Source organism: Phyllobates terribilis, unplaced genomic scaffold, assembly GCF_046119375.1.
Source record: "Phyllobates terribilis strain yellow unplaced genomic scaffold, ASM4611937v1 Scaffold_4__5_contigs__length_816908805, whole genome shotgun sequence".
Lineage (NCBI taxonomy): Eukaryota > Metazoa > Chordata > Amphibia > Anura > Dendrobatidae > Phyllobates > Phyllobates terribilis.
The window spans coordinates 145,169,671-145,184,696 of record NW_027362764.1 but is presented as its reverse complement, the minus strand read 5'-3'; the positions used below and the strand labels follow the sequence as shown (position 1 = coordinate 145,184,696).

Genomic DNA, 15,026 nt, shown 5'->3' with positions numbered 1-15,026 from the left:
TGTAAATAGGCCTAATTTTGCCAACCTCTCTGGGTATTCTAGTCCCTCCATTCCCTTTATTACCTTAGTCGCCCTCCTTTGTACCGTCTCTAGCTCCAATATGTCTTTCCTGAGCACCGGAGCCCAGAACTGTGCACAATATTCTAAGTGCGGCCTTACCAGCGCGTTATACAGTGGAAGAACAATGTTCTCATCATATGCCCCTATTCCTCTTCTGATGCATGCCATGACTCTATTTGCCTTCGCAGCTGCTGCCTGACACTGGGCACTCCAATTTAATTGGTTATTAACCAAGACGCCCAGGTCCTTCTCCATGTCAGATTTCCCCAACGGTTTCCCATTTAATATGTATGGGTGACTGCTGTTTTTCTTTCCCATGTGCATGACCTTACATTTATCGGCATTGAACCCCATTTGCCATTTTTTGGCCCAACTCCCCAATTTATCTAAATCCTCCTGTAGCTGTGCCCTATCCTCATCTGTATTAACTACTTTACAAAGTTTAGTATCAACTGCAAATATTGCTATTTTACTATGCAACCCTTCCACTAGATCATTAATAAATATATTAAATAATATAGGGCCCAAGACAGACCCTTGAGGCACCCCGCTAGTAACCCTGACACACCCTGAGCTTACTCCATTGAAAACCACCCTCTGCTTTCTATCACTCAGCCAGCTATTTACCCACTTGCACACATTATCCCCCAGACCAAGCATTCTCATTTTATATACCAACCTTTTGTGTGGCACGGTATCAAACGCTTTGGAGAAGTCAAGGTATACAACATCCACTGACTCTCCCCGGTCCAGCTGTGAGCTCACCTCCTCATAGAAGGCGATCAGGTTTGTTTGGCAGGAGCGATCCCTCATGAATCCATGTTGATATGGAGTTAGACAGTTATTATCATTAAGATATTCTACAATAGCATCTCTAAGAAATCCTTCAAACAATTTACCCACAACAGATGTTAAGCTGACTGGTCTATAGTTCCCAGGGTCACTTTTAGACCCCTTTTTGAATATTGGTACCACATTTGCTTGGCGCCAGTCTAGTGGGACAGTCCCTGTCCATAAAGAGTGCTTGAATATAAGATACAGCGGTCTGTCTATCACATTACTTAATTATTTTAGTACCCGGGGGTGTATGCCATCTGGGCCTGGTGACTTGTCTATTTTGATATTATTTAGGCGTTTCTGAACTTCCTCCTGGGTTAGGTGGGTGATATTTAGCGGAGGGTTTACTTTATCACTCGGCATTTCCTCCGATAAATTGTTTTCTTTTGTGAAAACAGTAGAGAAGAAGCTATTGAGTAGGTTTGCTTTACCCTCATCGCCCTCTATGATTTTACCCAGGTTATTTTTCAATGGGCCAACGCCATCAGTTTTAATCCTTTTACTGTTTATATAGTTAAAGAACAGTTTGGGATTCGTTTTACTTTCCTTGGCAATTAGTCTCTCTGTCTCCTCTTTTGCTATTCTTATTTGTTTCTTACAGATTTTGTTTTTTTCCCTATAAGATATTAGCGCTTCCTCGCTGCCTTCTTGTTTAAGTTTACCGAAAGCCCTTTTTTTGTTTTTCATTGCCCTCTTGACTTCCTTATTTAGCCACATTGGCTTCCTCCTATTCCTAGCCCTTTTATTCCCATAATGTATGTACCTTCTACAGTGACTATGTAGGACTCTTTTGAAAATTTCCCATTTTCTATCCGTGCTCCTATTACTGAAGATACTATCCCAGTCTATAAGGTGAAGGGCATCTCTTAGCTGATCAAACTTTGCCCTCCTGAAGTTCAGTGTTTTTGTGACTCCCTTGCTGGGCACCCTACTGAAGCACATGTGGAATTGTATAATGTTGTGGTCACTATTTCCCAGGTGCCCCCCATCCTGCACCTCAGTTATTCTGTCTGGCCTGTTAGTTAATATTAAGTCTAAAAGGGCCGTCCCTCTAGTTGGTTCCTGCACAAGTTGTGACAAATAATTGTCTTTGATAATTGACAGAAACCTGTTTCCTTTCTGAGATCTACAGCTTTCGGTTTCCCAGTCTATATCGGGGTAGTTGAAGTCCCCCATAATAATCACCTCGTTATTTTTTGCTACTTCGTCTATTTGTCTCATTAATAGACTTTCCGTGGCTTCTGCTATATTTGGTGGTTTATAACAGACTCCTATGATAATTTTATTATTGTTTTTTGCCCCATGTATCTCCACCCATAAGGACTCGACCTTCTCATTTCCCTCCCATACATCCTCCCGTATTGTAGGCTTTAGACACGTCTTTACATATAGACAGACTCCACCCCCTTTCCGACTTATTCGATCCCTTCTAAACAGACTGTAACCCTGTAAGTTAACTGCCCAGTCATAGCTTTCATCTAACCATGTCTCGGTTATTCCCACTATGTCATAGTTACCTGTAGATATTTCTGCTTCCAGTTCAATACACTAGAATTAAGTTGCATGATTTATTTGCAAGTACAGTGCTCGTGGCACATATCAGAAATGGAGAAACATAGATTATTGCAAACTCTGAAGAAGACATTTTTAAAAGGCAAGGTGTAAGAGGTGTGTTAGTGGCTTGATGATTTATGCTATTTTTTTAACAGTTTATACAAGAAACAGAAGACAGTAATGAAACAAATGAGTCAGTAAATGGAATACCCAAAAAGCCACTATCGATAAAGTGCCCTAACTCATTTATAAAAAACAACATAAAAGAGAGCAAGGAAGAAGATGAAAATGATGCACAGAATGAGAAAGCGGTAAGAGCTTAATGGGAACCTGTCACCAGATTTTCCCTATATAAAGTACAATCATCACTTTTAAGGCCTCCTTTACAGCATTCTAGTAAGCTGTACTAGCTTATTACTAACTGTACTAAGTCCCCAATCCTGTATTCAAGGCACAAAAAAGACATTTTATTATACTTACATTTAGGCGTCTCTGGTCTTGATTCGGTGCCTTCTCTCTTCTTATGATCACCGTCCTTGTTCTCTGCTTTCTGGGATGACACGTTCTATATCATTCACACAGTTTCTCCCATCGCGCTCCTGCACAGCCGCACTTCTCTCTGCCCTCAGCACCGGCTTTACCTATGGGTCATCGGCACTCTTTGTCCTTGTATGCGCACTACAGTACTTTGCTCTGGCCTTGGCAGGACAGAGAGAAGTGCACTTACATAATAGCACAACGAAGGACACTGCGTGGATGACATAGGACGCGTCATCAACATAAAGAAGTTAAGGAGGACGGCGATCACAAGAAGAGAGGAGGTGCCGGATCCAGACCAGAGATGCCCATCAGACTGGACCGCCCCGTCTGTGAGTATAATAAAGGATCTTTTTCTTACCTTGCATAGGGGATTGTGGACATACATATAGCATACGGATCAGCTGTAACAGAGGGCTTAAAGGTGCTGACCTTACTTTATATGGTGAAAACCTGGTGACAGGTTACTTTTTAAATTTCTACTTTTTACAATTTACAATTCAATACAAGATAAGTAATGCAATTGACATATACAATAAAACATAATTACAATTAATACACTGCTCAAAAAAATAAAGGGAACGCTCTAACACATCCTAGACCTGAATGAATGAAATATTCTCATTGAATACTTTGTTCTGTACAAAGTTGAATGTGCTGACAACAAAATCACACAAAAATCATCAATGGAAATCAAGTTTATTAACCAATGGAGGCCTGGATTTGGAATCACCCCCAAAATTAAAGCTGAAAAACACACTACAGTCTGATCCAACTTTGATATAATATCCTTAAAGCAAGTCAAAATGAGGCTCCTTATTGTGTGTGGCCTCCACGTGCCTGTATGACCTCCCTACAACGACTGGGCATGCTCCTGATGAGGTTGCGGATGGTCTCCTGTGGGATCTTCTCCCAGACCTGGACTAAAGCATCTGCCAATTCCTGGACAGTCTGTGGTGCAACGTGACGTTGGTGGATGGAGCTAGACATGATGTCCCAGATGTGCTCAATCGGATTCAGGTCTGGGGAACGGACGGGCCAGTCCATAGCTTTAATGCCTTCATCTTGCAGAAACTGCAGACACACTCCAGCCACATGCGGTCTGGCATTGTCCTGCATTAGGAGGAACCCAGGGCCAACCGCACCATGCATATGGTCTCACAAGGGGTCTGAGGATCTCATCTCGGTACCTAATGGCAGTCAGGCTACCCCTGGCGAGCACATGGAGGGCTGTTCCGCCCCCCAAAGAAATGCCACCTCACACCATTACTGACCCACTGCCAAACCGGTCATGCTGAAGGATGTTGCAGGCAGCAGATCGCTCTCCACGGCATTTCCAGACTGTCACGTCTGTCACATGTACTCAATGTGAACCTGCTTCCATCTGTGAAAAGCACAGGGCGCCAGTGGCGACTTTGCCAATCCTGGTGTTCTGTGGCATTTCTTTGGAGTGCCGCACAGCCCTCCATGTGCTTCACTCTCACTTCCTTTGCATGAGACTAACATCTGCAAGAAGTGTGACTGACTTCCTCTGGATGTCTGTTACATCTAAAGGAATTGAGAATGAAGCCACCGCTCACTGGCTGCAGGGCTCACATAACATAACAATGTCACTTGAGACCCGGCACCAACATTGTTCAGATAGCACTGCCACTGGAGGTAAGAACAGGCTGTCATTATGTTCGGGAACATGGTCATTGAGAAGGGACTGTCCTTGAAGTGAACAATCCCTTAAAGGCTAATTACTGATTCATTAACAGATTCTATTAATTTCATCTCCCGTCTCAACCACTGCAACTTACTTCTGTGTGGCCTCTTTTCTAACACTCTCGCACCCCTCCAATCTATCCTAAACCCTGCTGCCTGACTAATCCACCTGTCCCCCCTCTATTTCCCGGCCTCTCCCCTTTGTCAATCCCTTCACTGGCTCCCCATCAGCTAGAAACTCCAGTACAAAACACTAACTTTGGCATACAAAGCCATCCACAACATGTCTCCTCCACACATCTGTGACCTAGTCTCCTGGTATTTACCTACACGCAATCTCCGATCCTCACAAGATCTCCTTCCCTCTTATCTCCTCTTCCCCAATCACATACATGATTTCTCCCGTGCATCCCCCCTACTCTGGATCTCTCTACCCCAATGTAAGAGGGTGACCGGGACGGTCATGCGCCTCTTCCCTCTTAATGCACATAATGTTGTGCTCTATGTTTACACTGTGTGTAGAATTATTAGGCAAGTTGTATTTTAGAGGATTATTTTTATTATTGATCAACAACTATGTTCTCAATCAACCCAAAAGACTCATAAATATCCAAACTTAATATTTTTGGAAGTTGGAGTGTTTTTTTTTTTTTAGATTTTGCTATCTTAGGAGGATATCTGTTTGTGCAGGTAACTATTACTGTGCAGAATTATTAGGCAACTTAATAAAAACCAAATATAATCCCATCTCACTTGTTTATTTTCACCAGGTAAACCAATATTAGTGCACAAAATTTAGAAATATACATTTCTGACGTGCAAAAACAAAAACAAAAAAAAATAGTGATCAGTATAGCCACCCTTCTTTATGATGACACTCAACAGCCTTCCATGCATAGATTCTGTCTGTTGCTTGATTTGTTTTCAATCAACATTGCATGCAGCAGCCACCACAGCCTCCCAGACACTGTTCCGAAAGGTGTACTGTTTTCCCTCCCTGTAGATCTCACATTTATAATGGACCACAGGTTCTCTATGGGGTTCAGATCAGGTGAACAAGGGGACCATGTCATTATTTTTTCTTTTAGACCTTTACTGGCCAGCCACGCTGTGGAGTAGTTGGAAGCATGTGATGGAGCATTGTCCTGCATGAAAATCATGTTTTTCTTGAATGATATCGACTTCTTCCTATACCACTGCTTGAAGAAGTTGTCTTCCAGAAACTGGCAGTAGGTCTGGGAGTTGAGCCTCACTCCATCCTCAACCCGAAAAGTTCCCACAAGTTCATCTTTGATGATACCAGCCCATACCAGTACCCACCTCCACCTTGCTGGCGTCTGAGTCGGAGTGGAGCTCTCTGCCCTTTATCGATCCAGCCTCTGGCCCATACATCTGTCTCATCAAGAGTCACTCTCATTTCATCAGTCCATAAAACCTTTGAAAAATCAGTCTTAAGATATTTCTTGGCCCATTCTTGACGTTTTATCTTATGTTTCTTGTTCAAAGATGGTCGTTTTTCAGCCTTCCTTACCTTGTACATGTCCCTGAGTATCGCACACCTTGTGCTTTTTGATACTCCAGTAACGTTGCAGCTCTGAAATATGGCAAAACTGGTAGCGAATGGCATCTTGGCAGCTTCACGCTTGATTTTCCTCAATTCATGGGCAGTTATTTTGCGCCTTTTTTGGCCAACATGCTTCTTGCAACCCTGTTGGCTATTTGCCATGAAACTCTTGATTGTTCGGTGATCACGCTTCAAAAGTTTGGAAATTTCAAGACTGCTGCATCCCTCTGCAAGACATCTCACAATTTTGGACTTTCCGGAGCCTGTCAAATCTCTCTTCTGACCCATTTTGCCAAAGGAAAGGAAGTTGCCTAATAATTAAGCACACCTTATATAGGGAGTTGATGTCATTGGTCAACACCCCTCCTCATTACAGAGATGCACATCACCAGATTTACTTAAATGGTAGTTGGCTCTCAAGCCTATGCAGCTTGGAGTAGGACAACATGTATAAAAAATATCGTGTGATCAAAATGCTTATTTGCCTAATAATTCTGCACACAGTGTATATATGAGCATTCATATGATCTAATGTCTGATGGGTTACTTATAGGTTCAATATAGGTTTGTGCAGGTAGACTATTAGCTTAATAGAAGAAGTAGTGCAGATGTGGGCACTGTAGCACACAGAGTATGCAGTTATAAGTTAGGAAAGAGTTAAGGGGTTTAGGAGCTGCTTCAGTGTAGAAGGAGCATGTTCAGTGAAGAACTGAGACACTTCCTGATTGCAGACAGTTCTAGTTGAGTGAGTCAGTGAGGGACAGTGACTATTGAAGGCCTGTCAGGAGGACACAGGAGAAAGTACAGGAGAAGGGTGTGTGTGTGTGTCACAGTTGGGGAGTTTTTGGACAACCTTATCTGGAAGGTGAATCCGAACAGTCTAGACAGCGGGGACAACAGGAACAGATGTACATGGAGAGGTCAATGTGGGAACTTCACCTTACGTGCCAAGACAGGACAGCCTCATCAGGGAGGTGGATCCAAGCAGGTCAGGCAGTGGGACAGAGAATGGAGTTGCCGAGAGAGCTGGCGCGCTCGGTGTTGGTCTTCATGTCCAAATCGGTGGCTGTGTCTTTCATCGCTGGTAAAGTGCCGCTGTATGTAAAGAGATCACAAAGAGACTGTATCACTTGTTACTCCCTGTATGTGACTGTGGCTGCAAGTAAAGAAGTTTTTACGTGTTTAAGCTGGTCTGGTTTTCTCCTCCTGAAGGTTAAAAAACTCAAAACTCGTGACGGCAGGTCAGAAGTGAGTATGGAGGTCTCCTCCACGGAAGCACCACAACACACACACACCCAGGGATTCTCCGAGTCCCCTTTTTCTGTAACGGGTCAGGGTGAGGATTTAATCACTGAAACTGACGTGCCACTCGCCAACGACTGCCACCCTGCCCCACGTTACACAAACATATCAGACTCTCGCCTACCTTCAAAAGGAATCTGAAGACCCACCTCTTATGACAAGCGTGCAACCTGCAGTAATCTTCTCTCCACCATACCGCTGCATGACCAGCTCTACCCCAACCTACTGTATCCTCACCCATACCTTGTAGATTGTGAGCCCTTGCGGGCAGGGTCCTCTCTCTTCCTGTACCAGTCGCTAACTCGTTTTTTTCAAGATTATTGTAGTTGTCTTTGCTATGTATACCTCCTTGTTCACATGTAAAGCACCATGGAATAAATGGCACTGTAATAATAAATAATAATAGTTTCACAGAACTCCTTAGTAATTGACCATCATTGAGTATCATTGTAAAGGTGGCCATACACACATGAGCAAAGTCGAAGGGGCTGACAAGTTTATGTGCATGGGGACCTTTCAATTCTCCTCAGACTGATGAAGTTGGGGAAAAGAAGAATTTAACATATGGGAAATTGACATGAATAGCTGTTGGCTAAACAAGCTTTCAGCTGATAGCTGTGGAAGGTGTATGGTATGGTCTTTAGAGTTTCAAAGGGATATTTTATCATGTTTTTATGCTGCTCATTGTAGATTAAAATTAAGTTTTAACCATGCCTGGCAACTCCACAAATATAACGGTATGAAAGATAATATGTCTGCACTATTTTCTTTTTCCAGGACAGTCTTCCCAATATTTCCTTTCTTAAACTTTGAAGCTTAACCAGTCTGAATGGCCTTATATTATGGTGGGAACGCTTGCGTCAATAATAAATGGTGGAACTGTCCCAGCATTTTGCATCGTGTTTGCCAAAATGATTGCTGTAAGTAAATTAGGAGATCCAAGTACAATGGCAGAAAATGTCTCACTAATCTTGGTAGCAGTGTAAAGAATAATACTACTAGTAATTATACTATTCTGGTAAACATATCCATATAACTACCTTAAAGGAACATGTGACGAAGACATATTTTCTTTAGATTAGAATATCCTATTAGACGTGAAGTAAAGAAAATGCTGAAACCATGTAAAGAGTGAAGAGATCTGGAAGGACAGAAGTGCACAGATAGGGCAGTACCATAAGGATCAGAATGGGAGTGAGAGTGATAGTAGTGCTCACCTGTAAGGGTTGTGTGAGGACACAACATCTGTAGATGCCTAATATGCCATAGCTGCAGCCCCGTAGCTCTCTGAAAGTTTCTTCCAGGTAGCATTTTACCAGATTGGAGGTTATGATGATGTGTGGGCTGCAGGATTAAAGAGGTCTGGAGGGTTTTAAACAAGGTTTTTCATTCACACCTTGTTTTGATTGCCTTGATAAAGTCGCCTCCAAAATGTGTTGGTGTGAATAAAAAACCTTGTTTATAGTCTCCGAACCTCATTAATCCTGCAAACGCAGCCCACACATCGTGATAACCTCCAATCTGGGAACCATGTAAAGAGTGACACAGGATGCATGCTCTTCTTCTTAAAGAGAGTTGAGTTTCTCATATGACCCTCTTGATTCTACAAAGTATGTGATGGGGCTGTTCCAGCTTCTACACAGCAGACCTAATTGGTATCAGTCCTCTACAGATGACTGCATGAGAGGAATGAAAAGTGATGGATTGAAAAATCCAAGAACAAATGTAAAAAAACACAACCACAGTTTTTTTTAACCTGGACTGAATCCACCACTTTTTGAGAAGTCACAAAGGGTTTGGGACAAAATCACCGTTCTTCCATTTCTTAAAATAAGTCAACAGTCTTATTGGCTGCAAATGAAATAAACAACGGGGAATACAGTATTCAAGGAGTCCCCACTTGCCACCCAATACAACCATAGAAGTTTACAAAATCATGCCAATTTAACGCCAGTTTCTCCGCCTTGCTCTTTCTAGCGTTTCTCCTCCGATATCTATAAATAAGCTTTAAGAAGCAGAGACATTAGTTGAATATAGCCCTGGAATGGGCAAGAAGTTTTCCTTATTGTTTTACTCACACAAGTTGCAGTATTTAAGGCATTTAAGAATCAAAGTTCAATAGGCAAACTCAGCCATCAGCCCTAACTACGTTTCACCACCCAATCACATGATGTACAGGAGCTCCATTCTTATAAGTAGCCATGTTCCCATCCTCCTTTTGATTTAAGAAGACATAGGGGTCAATAAATCTCTAGTACATGATGTGAAAAGGATAACATTTTGATTTATTTTTCAACTTTTGAATAGATCAAACTATGACAACATTGTAAAGTTAATTTTAAATAATTAATTGAATTGGAAATAAATTGTAATGTAGCGATGCTGTGCAGCAAAAAAAGATACCAGCCAACCATATTATCCATAAGCAGGATGTTTTGTTATCACCCAATCTTCAGATCTCCTCGTGTATGCCGACGCTTTCTTTCTCCTCTGTTTTCCACATCCTGGCTGATAACTATTTTTCCTGTTTTGACAGCTCTTTGGATATGATGATCTGGATAGAATAAAAAGAGAATCTGATTTATATTGTGTAATGTTTGCAGTAATTGGTGTTGTGTCTTTTTTTACTTACTTCTTACAGGTAAGTTGATGATTTTAGTTATACAATATTTTTCTAGTTACCAGTATAACAGTCTATAAACCCAGATTTTTGTATTTAAAAAGTAGCCTTCATCAGATTTCACTGCTATTTTTTATTTCATTATGTTAGTAATGATAAAAATAACATCCTGTACTTTCAATATAATTTATTAAAAAATCATTAGTCAAAGTAATTTGTGTATCACACAGTCATGTGCTTGGTATCCAAACTGTTGACTTTTTGTTGAAAAATCGCTGCAAGGCAACTGGACCTGAAGCAGAAAGATCATGTGCAGTGCTGTAGAACGAAGGTTAATCATTTCACTGTTGTGGGGGCAAAAGTTTCCGAGAGTGATGATGCTGTTCAGAGCTGAGAGCAGTGTGACAGTCATGCAGATTAAAGAGCAATGGAGCTTCGGAGAATACTTGTCCTAATAAAGTGAAACTATGGCTACAACAGTAGCAAAACAATTCCCCTTCATTCCTGATACTCTGTTCCTTAAACAGCTTGATATCACCAGTTATCATGAAATTACTCTATTTACGGCAGAGAGCAATATACTGATATTGATGAAGAGTGGAGCACAATGAAATGATAAATGCCATAATAAACCAAAATTGTTGACCCCTTTCTGTTCTTCTCTTACAATCAGCTGCCCTCACATAGTGATTTCCATTCCATTGCTTTGAAGAAGGAACCCCTGTTCTTCTTGTTCTCATCCCAAATACTTGTGTATGCACACTTCAAACATACATGATGCAGAGGGATCACTGAAAAGCCGCATTAGTCACAAGTAGTGATGAGCGAGCATACTCGCAAGTACTCGGCATTCGCCCGAGCATCTCAGTACTCGTGATGCTTGGAGCTCGCCGAGTACTTGCGAGATGCTTGGGTGGATGCTCGGGTCCCATCCCTGCATGTTTGGCGCTCTTTAGAGCGCCAATCAACATGCAGGGATTGCCTGCCACTCATTATAATGCCGCAACCATGGTGGTTGTGGCATTACAGTGATTGGCTGGCCGCACAGCGTCATCAGGTCTATATCAGACCTGGCGCCGCTGTGCTCGTCAGTCTACTCCGCAGTCAGGCAGTGTAGAGAGAGGTGCTGCTGAGCTAGGGAGAGATTTGGTTGTGTACTAGGTAGTGTAGGGAGAAAAAAAGTACATTACACATATACATCTCAACAAACAGTCCTTCTGAGGACTAATCTATCTGCAGAGATATCAGGCAGGCAGTGTATATAGGCAGGCAGTGTATATAGCAGACTGCAGTGCATATAGCACAAGATGCTCCATTCCACTTCTGCCTTCTGCTGCTGTTAAATATTTCTAGACAAATGCCCAGATCTCAGGGGCCAGGAATAATTTTTTTTGGATCTTAATCCTCATTATTTGCTTAAAAAGCAATACAGCTAACACAGTTTTTCTGCGCCATTTGCTTGTTGACACTGCAGAATACAGCCAGGTCCTTGTCACATTACAGCGCTAAAAATCCAGCTATCTAAAACTGTGTTTTCTCCGTCACACGGATCACATATACGTTTTCAGAAAATACTGCCATTTTTGGCCTCCATTCAAATTTTTTTTCACTGTGTCAGCGAAGTTTTTCACTGTGCCAGCGAAGTTTTTAACAGCGGTTTGCTGTTCAAAATAGTTACCTACAGGCCAGGTATTTAAAACGGTGTTTTCTCCGTCACACGGATCACATATACGTGTTCAGAAAATACTGCCATTTCTGACCTCCATTAAAAATTTGTTTCAGTGTGTCAGTGAAGCAAATAACACCCGATTGCTGTTCAAAATAGTTACCTACAGGCCAGGTATTTAAAACTGTGGTTTGTCAGTCACACGGATCACATATAAGTTCGCTCCAAATTCAGTTATTTATAGTGAGCTTGGAAGATATTGTCCTCCTTTTAAAATGGGCAAGGCGCGTGGCAAGGGACGGGGAACTGGATGTAATGGTGATGGTGCATGCAGAGGCCGAGGACAAGGCCGTGGGCAAGCTGCCACAACAAACACCCACACCTTCTCGCCCGACCTCCCTGTCCCAATTCCTAGGGGACCACAGCACACCACTATTGAACCCAGAGCAGTGTCAAAAGGTTGTTAGTTGGATAGCGGAAAATGTTTCCAGTCACTTAGCCACCACCACCACCACCACCCTGTCTTCCACACGGTCAAGTCTCAGTAGCCGTGAGTCTGGACCGCATATTCCTCACCCTGATCCTCTTTCCTCCCACCATGCCGAGTGCCTGGAGACAAATTATCCCACACTTGGACACTCTGAAGAGCTGTTCACTTTTCCATTTATAGATTCGGTCCACTTGAAGCGAGGCAAGAGGAGATCGCATGTAGCGATGCCCAAATATTTAAGCAGCCACGGTCACATGAAGGCGACGGTGGGAAAGTGTCACAAGAGGTGGACAATGATGAGACTCAATTGCCAAAAAGTCAGGAGGAGGACCAGGGTGCGTAAGTGGAAGACGAGGTGGTGGATGATATAGTAACTGACCCAACCTGGCCGGATGACATGCAGAGCGAGGACAGCAACACACAGGGGGAGGGAGGCAGAGCACCCCAACAGGCAGGAAGAAGCAGTGTGGTGGCCACAGACAGAAGGCAGGCAATCATTCCCCTTAACACCAACACAAAGGAAGTTGCCAGTACAACTGTTAGGTCTTCTCGAATCTGGTTGTTTTTTTAAGACTCTGCCGATAACCCCAAAAAGGCCATTTGCACCACCTGCCAGGCCACCATCTGCAGGGGTGGCAAAACGACCAGTCTGACCACCACCAGCATGATCAGGCACATGGCAGCAAAGCACCCAACATAGTGGGCCGAACCCCAGGGTCCAGGAACAGTGTCTACGAGTGCCACCGTTGCTTCTTCTGCTGTTGTGCATTCAAGCCAATCCCCTGTCCATGGTGCATGCGAAGATGCTTCCTGCCCTGCACCTGTCATTGCACACTCTCAAGTTGCAGCATCAGGAAGCATGTCCACGTCCTTGTCCCAGCGCAGCGTTCATTTGTCCATACCCCAGTCATTGGAGCACAAGCGCAAATACGCAGCCAACGCCCCACAGCCACACTACTAAATTCTCACATTTCACAACTGCTTGCGCTCGAAATATTGCCTTTTAGGCTCGTCGAGACGGAAGCATTCCGCAACCTGATGGTGGCGGCCGTTCCTTGGTACTCGGTCCCCAGCCGCCACTATTTCTCCCGGTGAGCCGTCCCTGCATTACACAAGCACGTGTCCCAAAACATTAGCCGTGCCCTCAACAACGCAGTTACTGGGAAAGTCCACCTAACCACAGACACATTGACAAGTGCTTGTGGGCAGGGATGGTACATCTCGCTGATGGCACACTGGGTTAATCTAGTTGAAGCCGGGACCCAGTCAGACATTGGGAGGGAACACATCCTCCCGAAGCCAAGTATTGCGGGCCCTAGGTCAATCATGGTTGCCCCCATGGTCTACAGCGTCTGCACCTCATCCTCCTCAGCCTCCTCCTCCTCTTCAGCCCCCATCTCCGAAATGACCACATCAGTCACAAGCTGGAAGCACTGCAGCACTGCCTTGGCCAAGCAGCAACAGGCTGTGCTGAAACTCATAAGCTTAGGTGATAAACCTCACACTGCTTGTGAGTTGTGGACAGCTGTGAAAGAGCAGGCAGATCTGTGGCTCACACCGCCGAACCTACAGCCAGGTATGGTCGTGTGTGACAATGGCCGTAACCTGGTGGCGGCTCTGAGGTGAGGCGAGATCACACACGTACCATGCCTGGCCCATGTGCTTAACTTTGTGGTACAGCAGTTTCCTAAATCGTACCCCGAGTTGCCAGATCTGCTCGTCAAAGTACGCCGCCTGTCAGCTCATTTTCGGAAGTAGGCTTCAGCTTCCGCCGCCCTTGCTGTATTGCAGCAGCTTTTGCAGCTTCCAGCACACCGACTGGTGTGTGATGTCCCCACACGTTGGAACTCTACCCTCCACATGTTGCCAGCTGCAACAAGGCCGTTGCTATTCAGGTCAGACTCCACACATAAGACCTCAGGAGTGGACCTGGATGTCTGACATATGTACCATCCTGACAAACTTTGAGGAGTCCACCAAGATGGTGAGTGGCGATGACGCCATCATTAGTGTCAGCATCCCACTTGACTGTTTTTTGCAACGCTCTCTGCAGAAAATTAAAGAGGAGGCATTGCTGCCAGAGTATGATGAGATGGATCAAGAAGCTGTAGCGGTAGATTACACACAGCCCAGCCTCATCTCATCCCAACGTGTATGGGGTTCAATGAGGGAGAGGAGTAGGAGGAGGAGGAGGAGGAAGAACAGGAGCTGGTATCATGCGCTGTAGACAGTAGTACCTGTACAACTGTCATACCGTCGGTTCAGCGTGGGTGGCCTAAAGACAGGGGGGAGGAGGAGGAGGAGGAGAGCATGGTCAGTCGTCATCTTGGTGAGGACACGGAAGTTTTGCCCGTTACCAGTCTGGCATGCGTGGCTGACTTTTTGTTACGCTGCCTTAACCATGACCCTCACGTTGTCAAAATGTTGGGTGACAGTCATTACTGGTTGGTGACACTCTTAGACCCCCTCTACAAGGAGAACTTTCACTCTCTTATTCCTGAGGTGGAGAGGTCTACAAAATTGGGGCAGTACCAGAAGGCCCTTGCTGCAGAACTGTTAATAAAATTCCCATCTGAACACGCTAGTGGCAGGGGTCACAGTTCGTTGCCCAACCAACGCGTACAGGCGAGAGAGACGCAACTCCAATCCAGTAGAGTCACGGGATCACTGTCAACGTTCTGGGACAGTT

The 15,026-nt window shown here is 44.1% G+C and overlaps 1 pseudogene; it reads left to right on the top strand.

Annotated features, from left to right (window-relative positions):
* The window catches only part of LOC141265128 (ATP-binding cassette sub-family B member 5-like), a 661,237-nt pseudogene that overhangs the window by 406,366 nt on the left and 239,845 nt on the right, over positions 1-15,026 (top strand).